Source organism: Oryctolagus cuniculus, unplaced genomic scaffold (genome assembly GCF_964237555.1).
Source record: "Oryctolagus cuniculus unplaced genomic scaffold, mOryCun1.1 SCAFFOLD_164, whole genome shotgun sequence".
Classification (NCBI taxonomy): Eukaryota; Metazoa; Chordata; class Mammalia; order Lagomorpha; family Leporidae; genus Oryctolagus; species Oryctolagus cuniculus.
In genome coordinates this window covers 18,336-43,033 of record NW_027208259.1, presented here as the reverse complement: position 1 = coordinate 43,033, position 24,698 = coordinate 18,336, and the positions used below count along the sequence as shown (strand labels likewise).

The window sequence follows — 24,698 nt, the reverse complement described above, 5'->3', positions numbered from 1 at the left end:
ATGTCATCCACAAACATGGATATTTTGATTCCTCTTTTCTGGTTTTTATGGCCTTTATTTTTTATATTGAGTAAGAGTGGTGAAAATGAATGGCCTTGTCTTGTTCCGTATTTTAGAGAAATGAGTTCAGGTTTTCCACATTTAATATGAAATTTGCTGTTAGACTGTAATCTGTTGCCTTTATCATTTTCAGGGATGTCTCTTGTATTCCTAGTTTGTTAAGAATTCTTATTATGAAGGGGCGTTGAATCTTATTAAATACTTTCTCTGCATCTCTTTCAGTGGATTGTGCATGGTTTTTGTTCTTCATTCTGTTAGTCTGACTTAGGATGCTTATTGATTTCCAAATGTTGAGCCACTCTTTGATCTCTTGGATAATCTCTCTTGAATATGATGTATGATCTTTTTTTAAAAAAGATTTATTTATTTGAAAATCAGAATTACAGAGAGAGAGAGAGGCAGAGAAAGAGAGAGGTCTTCCATGTGCTGGCCCACTCCCCAATTGGTCACAATGGCCGGAGCTGCACTGATCCGAAGCCAGGAGCCAGGAGCTTACCCTGGGTCTCCCACGCAGGTTCAGGTGCCCAAGGACTGAGCCATCTTCTGCTGCTTTTCCAGGCCATAGCACAGAGCTGGATTGAAATTAGAGAAGCTGGGACTCAAACTGGCACCCATATGGGATTCTGGCACTGTAGTCAACAGCTTTACTTGCTATGCCACAGTGCCAGCCCCATGGATCATCTTTTATATGTACTGCTGGATTTAGTTTGCTAATATGGTGTTGGAATTTATTACATCTATGTCCATCAAGACTATTGGTCTGTAGTTTGCTTTTTATGTTGTGTCTTTGTTTAGATCTGGTATCAGAATAATATTGGCCTCATATAAGGGGTTTGACAGAGTGCCTTTCTTTTCAGTATTTTTGGAATAATATTGTATTGGTCCCTCTTTAAATATTTTGTATATTGCATTGTATTGTAAATATATTATATATTGTATTGGTCCCTCTTTAAATATTTTGGAGAATTCAATATTAAAACCTTCAGATCTTGAAACTTTCACTCATGTAAGTTCTTACATTCCTCCTTCAGTCTCATTGCTTGCCATATGTCTGTTCAGATTTTTTATATCTCCTTACTACAATCTTGGTAGGTCATATATATCCAGGGATTTATCCATTTCTTCAAGGTTGTTAGCATTTAGCTGTTCATAGTGGTTGCTTATGATCCTATGTATTTGTGTAGTGTCAGTTGTAACATCTTTTATCTCTTATTATTTTAGTTTTTCTTTTTGTTAGTTTGTAAGGTTTGCCTATTTTGTTTCATTTTGTTGCTCTTTTATTTTTGTTACAGTTTCATTAATTTCTGCTCTGATGTCATTTCTTGCCTCCTGGTAATTTTGGGTTTGGTTTGTCATTGTTTTCTAAGCCCTTGATTTCCATCATTACATTGTTAATTTGACATTCTTTTGTTTTTCTGGTATAAGCTCTATTGCTATAAACTGTGTTCTTAACACTGCTTTTTCTATATTCCACAGATTTTGATATGTTATATTTGCATTCTCGTTTCTTTCAAGACACTTCCTGATTTCCTGTTTTATTTTTTCAATTGGCTAGTGTTCAGTAGCTTGCAATTTAATTTTTATGTTTATAAAATTTCTGTTGTTTTTGTAATTTTATTCCTTTGTTTTCTGAAGAGATAAATGTATAATTTCATTTTTTAAAGATTTTGTTTATTTGGCAGGCAGTGTTAGAGAGAGAAGAGACAGAGAGAAAGATCTTATCCATTGGTTCACTCACCAAATACCCAAAATGGCCAGAGCTAGGCCTACCCACAACCAGGAGCCAAGAGCTTCTTCTGGTCTCCAGTGCAGCTGCAGGAACCTAAGCACTTCAGTTGTTTTCCACTGCTTTCCCAGCCCTTAAACAGGGAACTGGATTGGAAGAGGATCAGTGGGGCCATGAACTGGTGCCATAGGCACAGGCTTAGTCTACAATGCCACCACTCCAGCCCCTGTAATTTGCACTTTTATTCAACATTGCATTAACAATATTTACCTCACTAAAAATAAGCTGCAAAGTCATAGTAATAAGCTGTACAGATGCATTAGAATTTATTTAATTTGGCTGTTCCTACAGAATGCCTGTTTTTCCTTTGCCTCAGTTTTTGGTTATTATAATATATAATGCTGAAATCAATATACTTTCCTATATATGTATGGCATGGTGGGTCAAACCACCAGCTGCAATGTGGGCATCCCATATTGGTGCTGGTTAACATCCTTGCTGCTCCACTCCCAATCCAGATTTCTGCTAATGGCCTAAGAAAAGCAGAGGAAGATGGCCCAAATGCTTGGGCCCCTGCCACTCACTTGGGACACTGGATTAAATTCCTGGCTTTGCACTGGCCCAGGCTTGACTTGTAGCAGCCATTTTGGGAGTGAACTGGCAGATAGAAACTCTATCTCACTGTACTGCTTTGTAATTCTGGCTTTCAAGTGAATAAATTTTTAAAAGAAAAAATAAAAACCACATGCAAATTGTACATGTTTATAAAGCAGTATGTAATGGGCAAACAAAATCCTTAATGCCAAGTCATTGGAAGGAATGTTTCTCCTATCAATTTTGCTGTCTTTTTATCTTGCCTGTGGATTTTGTTTAAACTTTGTGTAGTCAAGGTCATCAGTCATTTCCTCTCTTCTGAGCTAAAGCCCGAAATACCTTCTGACAGGATCACATCAATTGTGCAAGTCCTTCTAGGGCTCAGTTCCACAGCCCAGGCCGCCCGCCCACAGGACTTTCTGGTCCATGAGGCTACGCGGCTCTAGGCGCCCCTGACAGGCTCTCTGGTGAGATCCAGGACCTCAGACCTGGGGACTGGCCCGCGTGGCCGAGGTCACGAGGGAGGTGCCCCCTCAGGGAGCCGGCCCTCGTGCAGTTGGGGGCAGTTGCGCTGGAGAGAGCTCCAAGGCAGATGACCAGGGCCTCGCGGGATGTCCCCTACTTGTTGAGCGAGGTGGAGGTGGTCCAGGTCCGTGCACCTTTGAGCTCCTGTCAGTTGGTCAGCTCTGTCCCATGTACGTTAGCGCCAATTGTCAAGCGCCCCCCATCGTCCACTTTTATATCGTCTAATGAGGTTAGCCAAGCGGCGGGTCTGGAGGGGGAGGTGGGGGTGGAGAGTAGGGGACCAACGGAAACTCAGAAGGTTACAGTTGGAGCTGATTAACCGGGTACGTGGTCGCAGTTAGCGGTTGGATGGATGATAGAGTGTGCGGCTTGCTTTTGTAAAATAATGCTTACTGTAATTCATTTTCTTTACTTAGAAGTTATAGTGATTAATATACAGGTACTAATGTATGTAATCACATATACGAAAATATATTAAATATAAGTAACAAATATACAATGTATAAATGTTAGTATTTATATCAGAATATTAGAATATTATTTTTCTAATATTATAAATATTAGAAACCTACAGAGGCAGAACCTGCAGCTATGGAGAGTTGACTGTATTGTTCAAAACCTGTAGCCCTCATCGAACAGGTAAGCTTAAGTCATTCCTTCTACCACAAACACCATTTAGCTCTAAGTGTTTGATAGAAACCAGTGAGTGTGTATTGCACTGTATGAGAAACAAGCCCACCTGAGCCCTCCCAAAGGATGGACTCAGAAGCATGAAGGAAGCAGAAGGCAAGGTGTTTATTGATACTTGGTAATTTTTTTAAAAAAAGATTTACTTATTTATGGCCAGCGCCGCAGCTCAATAGGCTAATCCTCCACCTGCGGCGCCGGCACACTGGGTTCTAGTCCCGGTCAGGGCACTGGATTCTGTCCTGGTTGCCCCTCTTCCAGGCCAGCTCTCTGCTATGGCCCAGGGGTGCAGTGGAGGATGGCCCAAGTGCTTGGGCCCTGCACCCGCATGGGAGACCAGGAGAAGCACCTGGCTCCTGGCTTCAGATTAGCATGATGCACTGGCTGCAGTGCGCGGGCCGCAGCTGCCATTGGAGGGTGAACCAACGGCAAAGGAAGACCTTTCTCTCTGTCTCTCACTGTCCACTCCGCCTGTCAAAAAAAAAGATTTACTTATTTATTTATTTGAGGGTCAAAGTTACAGAGAGAGGGAGACACAGAGAGAAAGGTCCTCCATCTGCTGGTTGTTTCCCCAAATGGCTGCAATGGCCAGAGCTGGGCCAATCTGTAGCTAGGTGCCAGGAGCTTCTTCTGGATCTCCCATGTGGGTGCAGGGACCCAAAGACTTGGACCATCATCCACTGCTTTCCCAGGTGCCTTAGAAAGGAGCTGGATCAGAAGTGGAACAACTGGGACTTGAACCAGAGCCCATATGGAAAGCCAGGGTGCAGATTAATCGACTGTGCTTCAGTGCTGGCCCTGTGTGAGCCAGCACACAGAAGATCTCTTTCTCTATATGTCTCCCTCTCCAGCTCTGTAACTGTGCCTTTGAAATAAATAAGTCTTTAAAAAGGGTGCAAGGAGAGAAGGAGAATGGAATGAGCATGATGCCCATGCTCTTGGGGTGCAGAGTGAAGAGTTTCAACACATGTTTAGGAATAGCAAGTAGTTTTTTGCTGTTTTTGTTCTGTCCCCAATCTGTTAGCTGAACTGCTTTTTTCTTTCTCCAAGATTATAAATACATTAAGGGCATCTTAGAAATGTATCAGTTTCCAGGCGTAAGACAAAAGAAGAATTTTATACTAGCATTCTCCTACTTATTCCTACTGACATAAAAGGCAGAGACAAGGAAAAACAATGAGCCCACCTAGAAGATTTAGGATATAACATTCCAGGTCTGGGGCTTTTCCATGTCTCTGGGAAGTCTCCAGATTCCCACCTTGCTGTCCAGCCCCACAGGGCTGCCATCTTACCTGGTGCACATGTGTACTGTCTCCAGGGTAACTTCAGAACCCAGAATGAAGTCAGCCAGCTCCAGCCACCCGCATTGGTACCCAAGTCTCTGAGCCCCAAGGGTAATTCAAATTATTTTCCCTCTGGTGAACATCTTTGGAATGAATGGCCAGTGGCCAGCTCCTCATTAAGAGTGAGGTTCCTGTAGTCAGGCAGGGCAGGTTCAGTGACAAGGTCTTAGTGACTGGTGTTAGCTAAGAGTTGCTTGGGTGTCTATGCCCCAAGCTTGCTAGTAGGGGAGTAGAGGATCCAGTAGCCCAAAGACAAACATATTAAATATGTGTGTGTTAGATTACATGTTTTTTTTTTTTTACAGGCAGAGTTAGATAGTGAGAGAGAGACAGAGAGAAAGGTCTTCCTTTTTCCGTTGGTTCACCCCCAAAGTGGCTGCTACGGCTGGTGCATTGCGGCCAGCGCGCTTCGCCAATCCGAAGCCAGGAGCCAGGTGCTTCTCCTGGTCTCCCATGCTGGTGCAGGGCCCAAGCACCTGGGCCATCCTCCACTGCACTCCTGGGCCACAGCAGAGAGCTGGACTGGAAGAGGAGCAACTGGGACAGAATCCGGTGCCCCGACCGGGACTAGAACCCGTTGTTCCGGCACCGCAGGCAGAGGATTATCCTAGTGAACCACGGAACTGGCAGTTTACATGTTTTTAAAGTATTTTTAAATTTTCAAAATTTATATAAATGGAACAAATTTTGTGTATTTCATACACACAGTTTAAGAACATAATGCCACTTCCCAAAGGAAGCCTTGATGCTTATGACGCCATGCTTGCCAGTAGGTTATGGGAAGGCCCAGTAGACAGTGATTAAGTGTCTCTGTGTTGTGTATATTATTAATTCATTTTATTTGTACACTTATAAACTTGTGTATTTGGCAGTCATAGGTTTATTTCTGTTTGTATTATTTTTGATATGTCTTTGTATATATAAGTAAATATATTGATACATGTTGTGTGTAAGTAGACATTTCTGCAAATAATGACAGTAACATTTCTTCACTCTTAGAATGTCGAAGTCTCCCAGATGTGAAATTACAGCTATATAGGTAAAGGAAATTTATTTATATTTTATAGACATATCTGAGTATTTATGCAGTTAAACATATGTCTTTAAGGATTCACTCAATATTTTCTTACATTTCCCTGTGTGGATATAGGTAAGTATTTGTCTAAGATTGTCTAAGATCATTTTTGCTATGGACATAATACAAGCTTTAACCTCCCACTGGTGAACCACGGCCCTACTGAGGTTGTAGGGACTTTTGGCTGACTGCAGCTATAGATGTAAAACTGGCTCTTGGCCTTGTGCATGGGTAGTTTGTGTCCATAGTTTCTTCCAGTGGTTGGGACATACCTCAATCCAACAGTGGAAGAGCTCACATTAGTCACACCTCATGCATCCATTTGGGAAGGCCCAACCCTTGACCTCTAACCCAGTGACATTGGTCTGTTTTGGCCCCAGAAGGTCTGGAATTCTAGGTGTATATAAGTGTGTCAGTATCAGACAGTTCTGGAGAAATCTGGGGATGCCCTACAGATCAGGTTGAGGAGAAAAGCAGAGATATTTTCAAACTCAGTTTACAGATCATAAAAACTAACTCGTATTTTGTAGCTTTTTGGAGATAACTTTTGTACATATTTTGCTAGACCTGTGACTGTTTTTGTGTGGTCCAGTAAATGGCATTTGGTAACATTTAAATTCCAGTTGTTCTCTGCAGGTGTAAAGCACATCAGGAGGCACTGGCACACTAACAGTGTCTTTGCTTCTTTTGGTCTCCATCTGCAATGACGCATGCACAGGTTACTCACTGCTCCCCAACTCCTTGGGTAATTGGGAAGTCAGGACCTGAAATCTGTGACTACTGATGAGCAGCGATTCATCTGGCGTCCAGCAGGGGGCAGCAGGCAAAAAGTCAACAATTGTGAGCGTCCTGCACCGTGGGCAAGCGGCCTGGAGGTGGTGCCCAAAAGCCCCTTGGCTGTGCTGTTCCTGCCGCACGTGCGTCCCTCCTGAAGAGCACACCCTTGGTTCCTTTCCTTGCAACCTGAGGCTCCTGACTGTGGCGCTGATGCCTGAGGAGGGAAATAGCAGCAGAGAAGCTCTCGTTTTCCAGGATGTTCTCAGGCGGGTGATTCTTCACTGTCTCACTTCATATTTTAGCCAAATTTACTTGACAAAAGCATCTATCAACGAAGGGTATCATGGGTGGACATCAGGTCAGTCTATGAAGTTGTTATGGAATCAGGACTGTTTCAGGGAAAAATCCTGACAGACTCCAAGGGCCTTTCACCCTGTGTAGCCTTCAGTGAGTGGGGCCTTTCCCTGGCTCTGTAAATTCCCCAAACACCCACTCTCCACTGGCAGCCGGGCTGAGTTGTCCTTTAGACATCTGAGCTCATGTCTACATGCACTGCTGCCATGGTCACCTCAGAACACAGAATGAGGGAATGTTCTCCAGGGAGAGGCCCAGCTGCAGCCACCCCTGTGGCACCTGAGAACCTGAACACCTGATAGGTTATTGAGAGACTTCATTCCTTCCAGTGGACAGTTTTGGGAAGAGTAGCCAGTTCCACACTGAGAGTGACAAACCTGCTGTCAGTTGTCTCAGTGATGTGGACCTGGTGATTGGTGTCTGCCAGGGTCCCTTGTGTCTGGCAGCAGAGGGACTCTCTGGGTGTTTATGCCCCCATGATCTCTATCAGGTGAGTGGTGGGCCCAGTGTTGCCTGACGTAAAGATTACTGTGTGTGTGTATGTGCGATGAGTGTGAGATTGTGTGTGTTCCTTGCATTTCATGTGTATTTAGTGTATGTGTATAGTTTCTTTTTATAAATTCATATATGTAGGAATTGTAGGTTTATTTCTAGCTATATTATTATATAATGTGTGTACATATTTTGTGTGTATACATTTCTAGAAACTATGGTAGTAATAAATTCCTTCCTCTTAGGATGTTGAAGCATCCTGGACCCAAGGATATATCCATGCGAGTAAAGGGACAACTTTCTCTATATCTAGACTCATATGAGTATTTATGCGGTATGGGTGTACATTAGAGGTTCCTTTAATTTCTCTGCCCATTTACACAAACACACACAACTATTACCACAAGAGGATTGTTTTCACTAGGGGCAACATACGGGTTTTTTTCCTAAACATTTACTTATTTTATTTGCAAGGCAGTGAGAGTGAGAGAGAAAAAAAGACAGTGAGAGAAAGAGAGAGACCATCTGCTGGTACACTCCCACATTGCTCCAGCAGCCAGGCCAAGGCCAGGAGCCAGGAACTTCATCTGGGTCTCCCACATGGATGCAGGGACCATCTTCTTGGGCCATCTTCTACTTTCCCAGGCACATTTTTTTTTTTATTTTAAAGAGGGAAATATATTTAAAATCAATACACCGTATCATCAGAAAAGAGAAAGATTCCTTGCTTTGCCCTTGGGCAACCAAGGAATTAAAGTCTGCTTTATATGCCCCCAAATCTCAAAAATACAAGAGACTTGCTGGAAATCACAGTGTCCATTGTTTGCAACCTGAGCCAATGAACACTCATTAGTTGAGTTCAAATTTAAAGGCTACAAAAATTCCTTTGTTAGAAAAGGAAAAAAATTGACTCCAGGACCAAGTTACTCAAGATCAAAGGAAGACGTGTCTTCAGTGAGAGAACTGCCGGCGGTCGGTCGGTTTCTTGCTAATGTGCTTGAAGATTATGGACTTCTCAACTTTCTTGGTTTCCCAGGCACATTAGCAGGGAACTGGATTGGAAGTGGAACAGCTGGGACTCAAATCAGCACCCATATGATATGCGGGCATTGCAGGCGTCAGCTTAGCCCATTGCATCACAACACTGGCCCCACCATACAGGTTGTGACCTGTTATTGATGATCCAGGAGACATCTGGAAACCTCAGAAAGGAGCTGGACTGAACAAGGCTCTGGTTCCTAACCTGTCCTGGCCTTGTACATGGGCAGTGCAGTCCCCAACCACCTCCTTTAGCTGCACTGACACTCTTAACCCTCAAGTGCTGGGACCTAAATTAGCCTCCCTGCTTGTGCATCTACCTGGGTCAGCAGGCCCAACATGCAGCCTCTGTCCAAGTAATTTTAATGCTTTGGGATTTAAGAATATTTTTGTTCATGCAAACATTAGGACAGCTGTAAAGAGGATTTTATAGATATGACATCAGTAGAGGGACTAATGTAAAAGTGCTCAGTGATTTAGATGTGTTTGGCAGAGAGAAATGGAGCTTGTTATGATTTTCCTCATAGGGATCCTCTAAGAAGTAAATAGGCTCTATAGTCTGTTTAAGAAATTTAAGATTGTAGTGACTCATGTTATACCATGGCCTCCTAGTTTTAACAGTATGATGCAAGGAATATTGACCTGGCAATAGAGGCCATGGGCTTCTGGTAATCATAGTTGAAGATCATATAGGGACATTTTTGCTTCTTACTATCAATGTTATTATGCATGGATTTCCATTTAAATGCTATTTAGTTTCCTCAGCGGATAATAATTACTTGGGTTGAAATTACTGTTGACTAAAAAGTATATAGAATATAATTACTTCTGTGCCTGTGAATGTCATAATTAAGAATATCTATAGAAAGATTAGTATTTTATCACTTTCATGGAAGGTGTCCTTTAGAAAGGGGATACTCACTCTGATTTTTAAGGGAAACTGTGAGGTGGTATCAGGAAGGATCAGAGAGGAAGGTGGATGAGAAACAGCTTATTTTATAATTGCTTTATTTATAATAAATAGGATTGTGAAGTAGTCTATAAGCTGTGTGTGTTTATGTTGATTCAGAGTATTGTGGTATTGAGTACATTGTTATGGGAATAAGTGTAATTGTAAGTTACATAATTTTTATCTTAGGAGAAGGGTTAAGTTTATGCATTATCTAGACCATAAGTGTTGGATGCCATTATTAATTGTGTTTAGCCCACAGTGGCTTCATAGGCTACAAATACTAGTAGGCAATGAATATTATATGTGATATGATAAAATGAATATTTAGGATTACAAGGGTTCCTAAAATGAATGCATATAATATTGTACCTTATAAAGACAAAGTGATGATATATCAGTATACTGATGATAGTATTTGTAAGGATGCAACATATGCTAAAATAATATTTCTATAGGTTTGAAGGCATATTGGTGATAATAGAATACCTTAACCTAATGTGTTGAAATAATTAATTTTAATGATTACACTCATTCTAGTCTTTTTTGAATTCATTAATAGGCTAGACCTAAGGCCAAAATGGAAACTATAATTAGTTCTATGGTAAGAGCAAGTGTTAGGTTTTTCTGCAGTACCCATGGCAGGGGAAGTAAGATGGTAGTATCTAGGCTGAATAGAAAGACTGTAATGCCTAAAAGAGAATTTTATGGATAATGGCAGTTGGGCAGAGGCTATAGGATCAAATCTAAATATTGTATGGACTTTATTTTTTATGTAAATATTTAATTGCTACGACCAGATTATGGTGGTTCCAAGAAATAGCACTACAGATATATGGATTGTCAGGGAGAGAGTAAGTTTCATTATTCTTTTTCAGGTTAAAACTGAAGCTAATACATTGGAAGCCAGTAGCAGTAGTTAACATTAAAAGAATAACATACATAACATACTTATGATCCTCATAAGTAAATAGAGATGTGTAAGAATAATCAGACTGTGTCCACGAAGTGTATCAGGCATCAGTTTCAATGTCAAAATGATGGTTTCATATCAAATGAAATTTTAATTGTTATGAGAAAGTAAGATCTAAATTACAAATAGGCCATGGAATCCTGTGGTTGTAAAGAATGTTGAACCATACACAACCTCAGAGATGGTAAAAGATATATTGAAATATTCTGGGGCTGGTGTTGCGGTGTAACGGGTAAAGCTGCCACCTGCAATGATGACATCTCATATGGTCACCAGTTTGAATCCTGGCTGCTCCACTTCTGATCTAGCTCTCTGCTATGGGCTGGGAAATCAGTAGAAGATGGTCCAAGTTCTTGGGCCCCTGTACCCACGTGGGAGTCCCAGAAGAAGCTCCTCTCTCCTGGCTTCTGATTGGCACATCTCTGGCCATTGCAGCCAACTGCGGAGTGAACCACCTTTGGAAGGCTTTTCTCTCTCTCTCTGCCTCTCCTTCTCTTTCTCTGTAACTCTGACTTTCAAATAAATAAATAAATCTTTAAAAAAAGAAATATTCTGGGCCGGCGCCGCGGCTCACTAGGCTAATCCTCCGCCCTTGTGGCACCGGCACACCGGGTTCTAGTCCCGGTCGGGGCTCCGGATTCTGTCCCGGTTGCCCCTCTTCCAGGCCAGCTCTCTGCTGTGGCCAGGGAGTGCAGAGGAGGATGGCCCAAGTGCTTGGGCCCTGAACCCCATGGGAGACCAGGATAAGCACCTGGCTCCTGGCTCCTGCCATCGGATCAGCGCGGTGCAACGGCCGCAGCGCGCCGGCCACGGCGGCCATTGAAGGGTGAACCAACGGCAAAGGAAGACCTTTCTCTCTGTCTCTCTCTCTCTCACTGTCCACTCTGCCTGTCAAAAAAAAAAAAAAAAAAAGAAAGAAATATTCTGAAGTTTGTAGATGTAAAATCAGCTCCAAGTTTGATTATAGTTAGTGGAGTTTGTATGTTATTTTTGTTTTCTTCTATAAAATTTTAGTGAGCTCGGGTAATTGCTACTCCTGAGGTTAATGTGTTTAGTAAAGATAATTCTAGTAGATTAGGGCACAGATGCTTGTTGGTAGGTTGTAGCTTTAGGACTAGGCATAATGGATAGAAGGCTCAGAATAATCTTGTAAGGGCAAAAAACTGCTGATAGAATGAAAAATTTCATATCTTAATCCTTTTTTGAAAATGGGATTATGATGGCCCTTAATTGTATTGCTCTCAGACTATATCATCATCCTTGGTATATTGTTATTATTTTAGTTCCTAGGCTAGGAATGGTAGAATAGAAGAATTAAAATGGAAACCTATCATGAAGCTGTATGATAGAAACAGAGCTAACAAGGGGCTGGTTTTGTCATGCAGCAGGCTAAGCCTCTACCTGCAGTGCTGGCTGGCATCCCATACGGGTGCCAGTTCATGTCCTGGCTGCTCTGCTTCCAATCCTGCTCTCTGATTCTGAAATGGGGAAACAATGGAAGGAGGGCCAAATCCTTTGTTCTCTATACCCATGTGGGAGATCCAGAAGAAGCTCCTGGCTCCTGACTTTGGTTCAGCCCAGCTCTGGCCATTGCCATTTGGGGAGTGAACCAGCAGATGGAAGAACTTTCTCTCTGTCTCTCTCTCTCTCTCTCTCAATTGGTAATTCTACCTCTCAAATTAATAAATAAATAAAATCTTTAAAGAAAAGCAACAGACCTGGCAATGCCCTCTTTTGTGGTTGGAGCTGGTGTTAATTATATGATAGGCATGAGTTTGATGGGTCATTAACCATGAGAGTGGAAATACAGATGCTTGGATTGGGGTTTCTCTGAGTTCAAGAACATCTAGAATTAGAATAAATGTCATTATAGCAGTTGCAGAACTGATGCATGTCAAGATTAGAGGCCCCACCAATACAATATAAGTGAAGAGCTATAATGCTAGCTGTTAATTGGATGGCTAGAGGTGTGGATTAATAGATAGGCTAGTAGTTTCAATAACTACTATCAAAGGAATAAATGAGACAGGTGCATCTTAAGGGAGGAAGTGGATGAAATGCTTTGGTTTTATGGCAGAGGCCAGTAATTACTGCTTCTGCTCAAAGAATGATAGCTAGTTGTGACAACTGATATTTGGGTTGTTTGTGAGCATGTACAAGGTAACTGTCCTAGTTGATTTGTAGAATCACAGAATATGAGTGAGGTTAGTGTTAGAGGTTCATACTTCAGTGCTGTCATTCACTATTTAAGAATGAGTTGCACCCATCACTGTTAAAGGTAGATGAATTGATTGTTGGCTGGGCAGCTGGGAGATGGGAATAAAATGTTAGGGGATAAGATGATAATTACGATGTGGAATCCTGTTACTGTAAGGGCAACAACAAAGGTGACTGCACTTTCATTCAGTTTCTCATGGAATTTCATCATTGGTGATCCAGTATATTTTGATGTGGGTTTGAGGGTTAAATACATTTAGAGAATTTTAGTTGAAGAAATAAATGTTGCTAATTTTATTGAGATCATATTAATTAATTACATTTGTGTGTCTAATTGTGGTATTTCATTACTGAAATATTTTTGCTTTCAATATTGAAGTATTAGATTCATAATGATGTAACACAGATATCTGTCAGTTTTCAAAGTGTTTTAGTAGTACTGGTTTGAAGACATGGAGATATAGTTGGACCCATACATGTCAGAGCATTTTCATAGTATAGACCAAGTAGGGTATACGTGAAGGTTGCCTCATGAAAGCATCCTGGGATGGGAATTTTTTTTGAAGATTTATTATTTTTATTTGAAAGTCAGAGTTACACAGAGAGAGAAGGAGAGGCAGAGAGAAAGAGATGTCCTCCATCCACTGGTTCACTCCCCAATTGACTGCAATGGCCAGAGATGTGCCAATCCAAAGCCAGGAACCAGGAGCTTCTTCTGGGTCTTTCCACAGTGATGCAGGATCCCAAGTACTTGGGACATCTTCTATTGCTTTCCCAGGTAATAGCAGAGAGCTGGATTGGAAGTGGAGCAGCTGGGACTCACAGTGCTGCCTACATGGGGGGCTGGCACTGTGGGTAGCAGCTTTCCCTGCTGTGCCACAGCCCTGGCCCCGGGATTTGTTTTTAGATGAAATGGTGGATCTGGTTGTGAGTGTAAGACATCTTCAGATAAAAGTAATATATGGATTGGTATTTCTATAGGTATGAGGACTCTATTATCTACTGTGTGTAGTAATAATCCTTCTGGTTTTAAATCTTCTAAGGGAGTATATAAGTGCCAAAGTTTAAGTCCCAATTTCTGTGCATTCAGAGCTTCAATATTTTTGGTGTCCTGTATCTTTTATGGTTAAGAAGGGTAGTTAATTTCATCTTTCCTATGTATATAATTTGTAAATATGAATGTGCAAATAAGATTTGAGTAATAATAAATAAATGATAAAAGATAATAAGTAGTGTTTCTTGGGGATCTGCAGTTCTTTTTATGGGTTAATTTGGTTGTTAGCATAGGTGAAATAATGTAAAGAATTCAATAGCTAGTTAAAGATAAGATTAGGGTGTAGTCATGAAAGTATAGTAGTTTTTCTATAATGGATGATGTAGCACCTTGGAATACTAGTTGACACAGATATGCCATAAGGATATGAAAAATGTTAAACTAAATTAACCTTGACGAAGTTATGTAATATTTTACTTCTATTTTTATCAAGGAAGAGTTTTAAGGGATTCGATTCATTCCTTTTTTAAAAATATTTTTTACAAGATTTTATTTGAGAGGCAGAGTTATGGGCAGAGAGAGGGAGAGACAGAAAAACATCTTCCATCCTCTGATTCACTCCCCAAATGGCCACAACAGTTGGAACTGCACCAGACCGAAGCCACTTGTCATGAGCCTCTTCTGGGTCTCCAGTGCAGGTGAAAGGATCCAAGACTTCAGCCAACTTCCACTGCCATCCCAGGCCATAGCAGTGACTTGAATCAGATTTGGAGCAGCTGGGACTCAAATCAGCACCTATATAGGATGCTGGCACTGCAGGTGGCAGCTTTACTGGCTCACCACAATGCTTGCCCCTATGTATTTTTTTTTAATTTTACAGATAGACAGTGAGAGAAGGAGACAGAGAGAAAGGTCTTCCTTCCATTGGTTCACCCCCCAAATGGCCACTATGGCCGGAGCTATACCAATATGAAGCCAGGAGCCAGGTGCTTCCTCCTGGTCTCCCATGTGGTTGCAGGGGCCCAAGCACTTGAGCCATTTTACACTGCCTTCCTACCCACAGCAGAGAGCTGGACTGGAAGAAGAGCACCTGGGACTAGAGCCCGGTGCCCATATGGGATGCCAGCGCTGCATGTGGAAGATTAACCAAGTGAGCCACAGAGCCGGCCCCCTCTATTTTTTTAAATATTTATTTTATTTATCTGAAAGGCAGAGTTACAGAGAGAAGTAATGACTAAGAGGGTGATAGGTTTTCTATCCTCTGGTTCAATTGACAATTGGCTGAAGTGGCCAAAGCTGAGATGATCCAAATCCAGGACTCAGGAGTTTCTTCTGGGTACAGGGGCCCAAGGATTTGGGCCATCCTCTTCTGCCTTCTCAGGTGCATTAGCAGGGAGCTGGATCAGAAGTGGAGCATATGGGACTCAAACTGGCTCCCATATGGGATTCTGGTGCTGCAAGCCAGGGCTTTAAGCTGCTGTGCCACAATGCCAGTCCCAGGAGAATTATAACTATAAATAATAATTATCATACAAATGGTGGTGCTGGGTATTTGAATATAGTAAGTGATTTAATATCAACTATTATGATGATGAAATTAGTGGCTCTAAAATTTGTTGAGACACCTGCCAGGTGAAGTGCAAAGATAGTAAATTTACCAAAGCTTCTATATGTGCTAGATTATTGGCTGCAGGTGGCTAAACTGTCTATCCTGTTCCCATATCAGCTTCTACTATAGAGAAAACAAGTAGTGATGAAAATATGGGAGTAATAATACAAAGCAGATTGTTTACTTGAGGAAATGTTATATCTGGGGCTCTGGGCATTGTAAATTTGGACAGTGTGGGCGTATTTGATTGAGTCAAATGTGAAGCCATGACTTAGATGGCATACAGTGTTTATATTCTCATGTGCTTTCTAGTGGAATAAGGTGTATTTTGCCACATGTCCATGTTCTTTGAAAGTGATTTTGGATTTTGGTGGGCTTGTACATCATATGTGACTTTGGGGATATGCCATCCTCAGTACAGGTTTGTGGTTATGTGAGCAGATTATAGGTGGAAATGTGTAGTCATATTTAGTTGGGTGTCTGTTCTTCATTGACCAATGTGTCTATCCTGACAATACTACATGGGCTTAATTGGTTAACAGAAAAGTGTTGACATGGAAGGCACTTAATTCCCATTTTTTGAAATTGTTTCAGTTAGTGTCTTTGCTTGTCCACATTTGATTTTATTTTAAAAAATGTGCATACCATTTTTAAACCGGGGAAGTTATGTAACTTGCTTTTTCCATTTAATATTTCATCACCTGTGATTTCCCCATTAAAACATAAATGAACTACAGATCCAGAGTACTGTGGGCATGGACATATTGGAATGTATGTAAGGTACCTTCTCTCACAGAATGCCTGAAATCTCCACTGCTCGGAATTCCTTATTATAATGGATAATACTAAACTAGAATCCTTTAAACCTTTCTTTAAATAAACACAGAAATTGTATGTGTTTCTAGGGCACTGTGTAATGGGCTGGCAGCATCCTTTGCCCACACTCACTCACAGAGATGATCTCATAGCATTGGCTGTTTTCATGTTGCTTGTTTGTTATGTTTAAATTTCATGTGGTCATGTTCATCCGTCATTATCTTTTTTGTCCTCTGGGCTTTGTTTTATGCCTGAAAGCCCCTCTTCAGTCTGTAATGCCAGGATTTGTTGTTGCTGGGAGTGCTAGAGTTTCAATGTGGGTGGCCTAAGACACATGGTTTCTAGTTGTTTCTCAGTCAGTGAGCCAGTCCTCCATGTAGCTACATTGGCCTCTCTAGGCAAGGGAGTTTTAGGCAGAGCCAGCTTTGTAATAGGACATAGTGTTCAGGGTCTGGGGCTTTCCCTGGCTTTTGTAAGTCTGGAACATCCTCCTTGAAGTCTCATCCTGGAGGGTTGTCCATCTAGTCTGGTGCCATGCTATACCATACCTATGTGTACTGTCTCCATGGTGAAGTGAGAACACAATGTGAGAGAATGTTCTTAGAGTAGAGGTCCAGTTCCTGCCAGACCTATTGGCACTAGAGAGTCTAAGCTCTTTGACTTAACCAAAAGGTGGTTTTCCTTCTACTGAACATCTTTGGAAAGAATGGTGAGTTCCCTAATGAGCTACCTGCTGCCATAGGTAGTTCAGTGACATGTCCCTGGTGATTGGTGTGGCCATGAATCCATAGCCATTGCAGTGAAAGGATTCCTTGGGTGTATACCCTCAATATTGCCAATACTGGAGGGAAGGGCCAAATGGACAGTAGACAAAGGAAGTAAATGTGTGTGTGTGTGTGTGTGTGTGAGAGAGAGAGAGAGACTGTGTGTTTTAATGTGCTGTGTGTCTTATTTGTTTATGTATAATTTCTTATACATGTGGGATAAGATGTCCTTCTATTTTACTTGTTCCTGTGGTGTACATGCTGTATGTATTTGTGTTTGTATACATTTGTAGAAATGATGGCATTAATGTATTCTTTTCTGCTAAGGAGTTGAAGCATCCTGGATGCAGGAATACAACTCAACAGGCAAAGGAACCATTTTTGCTATGTTTATAGAGTGGTACAAGTAATCAGATAGTGAAGCATGTATCTTTAGGAGTTTGTTCAATGTTTATGTACATTTTAAGGTGTATTTTTGCCAGAGCAAAATTGTATTTCTCCAAGAGCACTATTTTAGCTATGAATAGCATACAGAGCAGAGCCTGCCAATCATGGGCCAGGAGAAGTGTGGAACGCTGTCTGGACTGAAGTCATATGAGCCTTTGGCTGACCATTGTCCTTCCTGTCCTGGAAAGCATGGGGGCCATAAACAACCAAAGAGAGCCTTGGAAGTTCCAGGTTATCATCAGGGCACTCTCACGTGGCAGACCTGTACCACCAGCCTTATGTCATCAGAACTCAGGCCTACATAGACTACCTCCAAGTCAGCCTCAGAACATAGCTCTCTTCATGGGAAAATTCTCCACAAAGAGGCACAACTTCAGTTCGTTTGGCATCTGAGTCGCTCAGGCTCATAGCTGATTCAAAGGATGTATTTTACTTTGGTGGACAGAGTGGCCATCTTCCCACCAAGATTCGGATTCCTGTTATCAGGGCTGTTTTAGTGAAAAGGCCCTGGTTATTGGTGTGCACTAAGGGCCCCTGGAATGGACAGTGAAGGGCCTCCAGGTGTGTTATGCTCTAAGCTTGCCAGTGAGGTGTGGAGGGCCCCATGCCTCCTGGACAAATAGTCTAGATACACTACATGTGTGTCTATGTGTGTGTTCCCTGGTATTTTGTGTGTAGTTATTTGTATATGTACATTGTCTTGTTTCAGAAACATGAAGACTAATGGAATTATTTCTCTGCTACTCACTTTGAAGAGATATATGTTTGCATGTATTTTTGAGTGTGTAAGCTCTAGAAAAAATGGCAGAAGTAAATTCCTCCCTTCTGCAATGTCAGATTATCGCATACAGATCCACAGTTAAAGGAACCATTACCTGTGTTTTGTAGACCAATATGAGTATATATACAATATATACACTTCCTCAGAGGTTTGTTTAATACATCTATACATTTACAGATGTGTGTAATGTGTATTTGTCTAAGAGTTTTAACTTTTGTTGTGGCCATGATATGAGTCTCCATCTGTCAATGTTGAAGCAGGGGACTCCTGGAAAGACTGATGGACAGGGGTCTGGGGCTGACCCATGGCCTTGGTCCTGACTCCTGGCTCTGTGCATGGGCAATTTACACATGCACACACCTCCAACAGTTTTGCCAAGTGTCTTGGCCTAGAACTGATGGTCCCTAAGTTAGCACTCTTCTTATTCATCCTCCTGGGCTTTCAGACCAGACATCCAGCCTCTACATGGTGAAGAATAGCTTTCACATGGGATGTTGTCAGAAAGCCATGGGTCCTGTCTGCCTCTCCAAAGTGGGGGGAGGGTGTACAGCATGTGGACCCCAGTTGTTTCCAAGAGAGTCAGTGAGCTGGCCCTGCAGTTCCCCTGGGTGGTCTTTCTAGGACATGCTGTTTTGGCCAGAGCTGGCTTTCCCAGAGTGTGTAACCTTCAGGCCTGTTCCAATTCCTGGGCCTGAGGAGTCTACACACATCCCCATTTTGGTTGTGGCAGGACCATCCCTCCAGCCTCATGCCATAAGACCTGGTACCCAGGTTTAGTGCCTACAAAATAACCTCCCCCAAAACACTGAGTTTGTGAATAGATTGGGGTGAGAGGCCAGGCTTCACCTACCCTTGTCAACCCCTAAGTCTTTGAGTACCATGAGTATTTCAAAATGTGGGTTTTCTTTCTGAAAAAGAGTGGCCATGGTTTTCTTTCTTAGGAAAGAATGGCCAACAACCCACTGATGTTGAGGTCCCTGGTGTCAAGGCTGATGCACTTACATGTCCATGGTGATTGGTGTCATCCCATGGTCAATGGAAATATCAACAAAAGGTCTCTCTAGGTGTTTCTGACCCCCATGCTTTCCAGCACAGAAGAGGAGGACTCATTCGCCCCTATGTAAAGAGCTTGAGTGTGTATGTCCAATTTTGTGTGAGCTCTTTGGGGGCTGTGTATATTACTTTTGTAAGCCCAATGTGTTGTGAATGTCATGTCCATGGGTGTTATGGATTGGTTTCTATCTGTATTTATTTCTAGGATACATATGTTTTCATGGTTTTGTGGTGTGCACATTTGTCAATTAAAGGTAGTCCTGACTTCCTACTTCCTTTGAGAGGGAAACATCCTGGAAGGAAGGATACAGCTTCACAAGTAAGAAATGACATTTTCTTTTTTTATTTTTTACAAAAGATTTCATAATTTTTTGAAAGGCAGTGCTACAGAGAGGGAGAGGCAGAGAGAGAGAAGAGAGAGGGAGAGAGGGAGAGAGGGAGGAGGGGAGAGAGAGAGATCTTCATCCACTGTTTCAATCCCCAGGTGACCATAACAGCCAGGGCCATGTAGAAGCCAGGAGCAAGGGGTCTCATCCAGGTCTCCCATGAGGGTGCAGGAGCCCAAGCACTAGGGCCATCTTCTGCTGCTTTCCCAAGCACATTAGCCAGGAGAAGCATCAGAAGTGGAGCAGTCACCAATGCTTTGGCAAAGCAGTTACAGCTACCACCAGTAGTTCCTCCATCCCATATGCGCTCCCATTCAAGACCTGGCTGCTTCACTTCTGATCCAGATCCCTGCTATGGCCTGGGAAAGTAGTGGGAGATGGCCCAAGTCCTTGGGACCCTGCACCCGCATGGCAGACCCAGAAGAAGCTCCTGGCTCCTGGCTTTGGATTGGCACAGCTCCATTGTAGCCATTTGGGAGTGAACCGGCAGATGGAAAAATCTCTCTCTCTCCCTCTCTCCCTCTCTCCCTCTCTCCCTCTCTCTCTCTCTCTCTCTGCCTCTCCTTCTCCTTCTCCTTCTGCCTCTCTGTAACCCTGCCTTTCAAATGAATAAATAAATCTTAAAAAAAAACTGGAGCAGCGGATACTTGATCCAGCATCCATATAGGATGCCGGCACTACAGGTGACAACTTTACCCACCACACCACAGTACAGTCCCTCAACATTATTTTCCAAAGTATAGACGTATTTAAGGCATTTGTAAAGTTATATATGTGTGTCTTTAAACATTCATTCAGCATTTTCACACATTTTCTTAAATACATCAAGGGGAGAATGTGTCCCAAGAGGATAACTTTTGATACCTATCCCTTGCAGCACTCAAATTCCCATTGATGAACTGGTAGTTGTCCAGGAATCTAGTTAGCATGAGGTCTAGGGGCTCATGGCTGATCTAGATGCTCAGTCTGTCTCTCTCTTCTGATCTTAGATTATGCATAGACAGTTCACATTCCTGTGCCCTCCAACAAGGGAGATAACCCACTCACCAACAGAAGGTCCTTTATTGGACTCATTCTTGTGCTTCTATGTGGTTTTTCATGCTTTATTCTCAGCCTCTGATGTGGGGATTTGTTGTCTCCCACATGTCCCATTTGAATAGCCAGTAAACAAGCCACAGGTCTATAATGCCCCTCCAAGAATATGTGAGGTTTACCATGAGTGGTTTCCAGGTATTTCCAAGGAAATTACTTCTCTGCCCGCCCTGCTCACTGTGTCTAAGGCTGTAGCTCATGTTCCATCTACTTTTTAAAATATTTATTTACTTAAAGTCAGAGTTACAAAGATACAGAAGGAGAGGCATAGAGAGAGGTCTTCCATCTGCTAGCTCACTCTCCAGATGGCTGCAATAGCAGAAGCTGTGCTGATCCAAAGCCAGGAGCCAAGAGCTTCTTCTGGGCCTCCCACATGGGTGCAAGGGGCCAAGGACTTGGGGCATATTCTACTGATCCCCCAGGCCATAGCAGAGAGCTGGATCAGAAGAGGAGCAGCTGGGACTAGACCCAGCACCCATATGGGATGCTGGGGTTTCATGCCTGGGCTTTAACCCACTGCACAACAGCACTGGCCCTCCATCCACTGTTATCATCACTTCTGGACCTACTGCCTCTGAACTATCCACATCATACACAACTGCATCAGGAGGCCAGACCAATGCATCCACTGCATGCCATGCACGTGTTTCTGAAGTCACAGGTACGCACCGTGCCATCCATGAATCCTGCGAATGAATGCCTGGACTGTTTGGAGACAGATCACCTATATATGCTTGCAGGGTATCAGAGGCTTGAAGAGCTTGTATGATATGAATCTTGTCTTTTGTTCACAATTGATGCCATGAGTGTGTATGTGTGTGGGGTGGAGTTGTGATACAGCTCTGAAGGCCAGCATGGTGGTCCCAGTTTATGACCAGGCTGCTCCACCTCTGATCCAGTACCTTGCCAATGCACCTGGGAAAGCAGTGGGAGATGGCCCAAGTGCCTGGGCCCCTGCACCCATTCGGGAGATCTGGATGAAGCTACTGGCTTCAGCCTTTGGCCTGGCTCAGCCCTAGATGTTGTGACATTTGGAGAGTAAACCACCAGTGGATGGGAATTCTCTCTCTCTCTCTCTCTCTCTCTCTCTCTCTCTGTCTCTCTCTCTCTTTCTCTCTGTGTGTGTGGGTGTGTGTATGTATGCATGTATGTGTCTCCTTCTCTCTCTAACTCTGCCTTTCAAATAACTAACTAAATCTTGAAAAAGAAAGAAGCAGCTGGCGGGGGGGGGGGGGGAAGTTCAGCCATTCCACCAATGGGAATCCATGGATAATGAGCAGTAGAACATCCCAGGATACCAGAAGCCAGAAAGATGTTCATTCATGAACTCCTGGTACGTGAGTATAAGATCATCATTTTATTTTCCAGGCTGTAGTGTGTATATGTGTGTAATTATTTAATTGCTCAGGAATGGGATTCATGACATTTTATGGATGAGAGTTTTTATCTTCTTTCATATTAAGTTTTTTATGTCAGCAAAGAAATGTCAAAGAATATTTTTGCTTTAACCATGTATTTCCAAGATAGTGCATGTAAGGACAACAAGGGTGAATCAGTAAGGATGATCCTTGGCCACTCTGTGTCAACAAGAGAGACCATGGTAAGCCTGATGTATATGCTTGAACTTGGCAAAACTCATTTCCGCTGGAGTTATGGGCCTAGGTGGACCTGACCTTTTCTGTACCTCTTTGATAATCTAAGGGATTAAAAATGCATAGCAATCACTAATTAACTTAAAAAAATTTTTGGTATCTAAAATCAAATTTTTCTGAAATAAGATTGATGTTAAAGTAAATGAAAAATTTTAGTTCTAAACTTAAGTGACACAAATGTAAATAAGAAAAAAAAGCTCCAGATTTTGTGACTCAAAGAAACCAAAATATTTGAAAACTTAATAATCCTATGAATAAAATGGTGACCAATAAAAACAGGCTAATCAGTTACTCAGAGAAATAATTTTGTAGACATAATAGAAATTAACTCCATAATCTCAAGATTCTGATACCCCCAATATAAAGGCAAATAAATACAGATTTGCAAAATTGGGGACTATTGTTTTCTTATATAAGAGGCCTTCCTAAATAGTATCGATAATAAGGTTAAGTGGAAAGAGGGGTTTTCAGAGGGGAAACTCACATGAAATAAGGATAAAATACAGAGCCAAGAAATTAGGTGTCATTTTTTTCAGCATTGCAAATACAATTGAGACAAATATTTCTGAATCCTATATTCATTGACAATTCCCAAAGCCAAATTTTCTATTAAAAGGAACAAAACCAAAATCTTGGTGACATTATGCACAACTATATACAAAAGTACTAAAGGGAGAAATCAGTAATAAAAAGACAAAAAGGACTCTCTGATACATGCAAATACTTACATCTTTGTGTAATTTGTGTTCTCAGCAGGGTAGTTTACAGGATGAGGGAAAATAGCTCAGACAATGATACCAAGCATGAAAGGACATCAATACAAAGAATCAGGGAAACTCAGAAATGAATGTACAGAACTCAGGAAAAAAAGGAAAACGGGAAAAAATAACATCACTCATGAAATGCAAACCAGAAGAAACACAGAGACAGATGGTGCCTTTCAAGAAACAGAAGGTGAAAGGGGAAATATAAAGAATAGGTGCTTGACCAAAGATTTCAGAAGATGAGAAATACTAGAAGTTGAATACAAGCATATGTATGAATGAGATTCTTGGAAGAGGAATACCAATGCAATGATCTAAAGCTAATAATTTTAATTCAAACTATTTCAGAAAATGACAATATGCTCTCAAAGTCCATCTTCACAGAAAACTGGTTCATACTTAGAGTGATTGAAGTCATTTCTATCCTAGTAAAATCTGGGAATTAAATAAAAAGTACTCAGGCATCTAGAATACACGGATGAGTAACATAGAAGGGAATGAAAAGGATCCAGCTTATCTGGGTTAGGAGGGAAAAGAATATATTTAAGATGCTCAAGAAGAAAAGGTTAAGCCAGGAACTGTGTGCTGTGCAAGCTGACATTAGTTAAAAAATGCAATGGCATCCAAGTCTTTGAGAAAGATCTTGGGTGAGATGGACCCCATGATCCCTTCCAGAGAAAGGAACAGATGTGAGACAAAATTCCTAGAAAGTCATTCCTGTAAGGACAGATTGAAGCAGCCAACTTGGCAGTGACTTTCTTCAGTGAAGACCAAACGAGATTCTTCTTGAGGGAGAGAATGGTGGTGGTACTCACTAGGGTGACTGCTCTCTGATCATTTTAAGTCCTACATTTGCTAAAGATGTTTTCTTTCCATGTATTTTCTTTGACAGAAAAGCATGTGAAAATCACTAGTACTGGGTGACAAGAATGTAATGTCAAAGCTACCAGAAGACTGATGAGGTGCATGTGGCTGAAGTTGTGTCTCCTGTATGGTTCAAGTTTCCGATGGCTTGGGAAACTCCAGCTCCTCTGCATCCCAGGACTCCACATTGCAGTCTCCTAAGTTGCTAAGAGTTTCTGCAAAGATGAAACAGGTACAGGATCAGTGGGGGAGGACAAGGATGTTGTAGGGATAGGGACCATGGGATGGGTGTGCAGCACTCAGAAGGCTCCTGTGCTCTGGAGGGTAACCCTAAGTCCTGACCTCCACAGAAATCAGGGCCATGGGTCACTGAGGCCCATTTGTGTGGGGCATGGATGTCCTACAATTGTGAATTCCATTAGGCATTCACTTGAGCAGCCTTCAGGGGACATTTCACATGGCATTGAACCTGATGTACAGGAAAGGGGAGATCTCTTGGCCCCTGGGATTAAAAATCCAAGGCCAGGCTGGCACCGCAGCTCAATAGGCTAATCCTCCGCCTATTCCACTGGGTTCTAATCCTGGTTGGGATGCTGGATTCTGTCCTGGTTGCCTCTCTTCCAGGCCAGCTCTCTGCTATGGCCCGGGAGTGCAGTGGAGAATGGC

General features: G+C 42.2%; 1 long non-coding RNA gene across 1 annotated transcript; it reads left to right on the top strand.

The window, feature by feature from the left end:
* Positions 1–2,139: 2,139 nt before the first annotated feature.
* Positions 2,140–24,036, top strand: LOC138848087 (uncharacterized). Its single transcript, XR_011385935.1, has 5 exons — positions 2,140–3,134; positions 3,470–3,544; positions 5,935–5,974; positions 6,729–16,938; positions 19,480–24,036. It is a non-coding gene; the product is annotated as an uncharacterized lncRNA (long non-coding RNA).
* Positions 24,037–24,698: the final 662 nt, after the last annotated feature.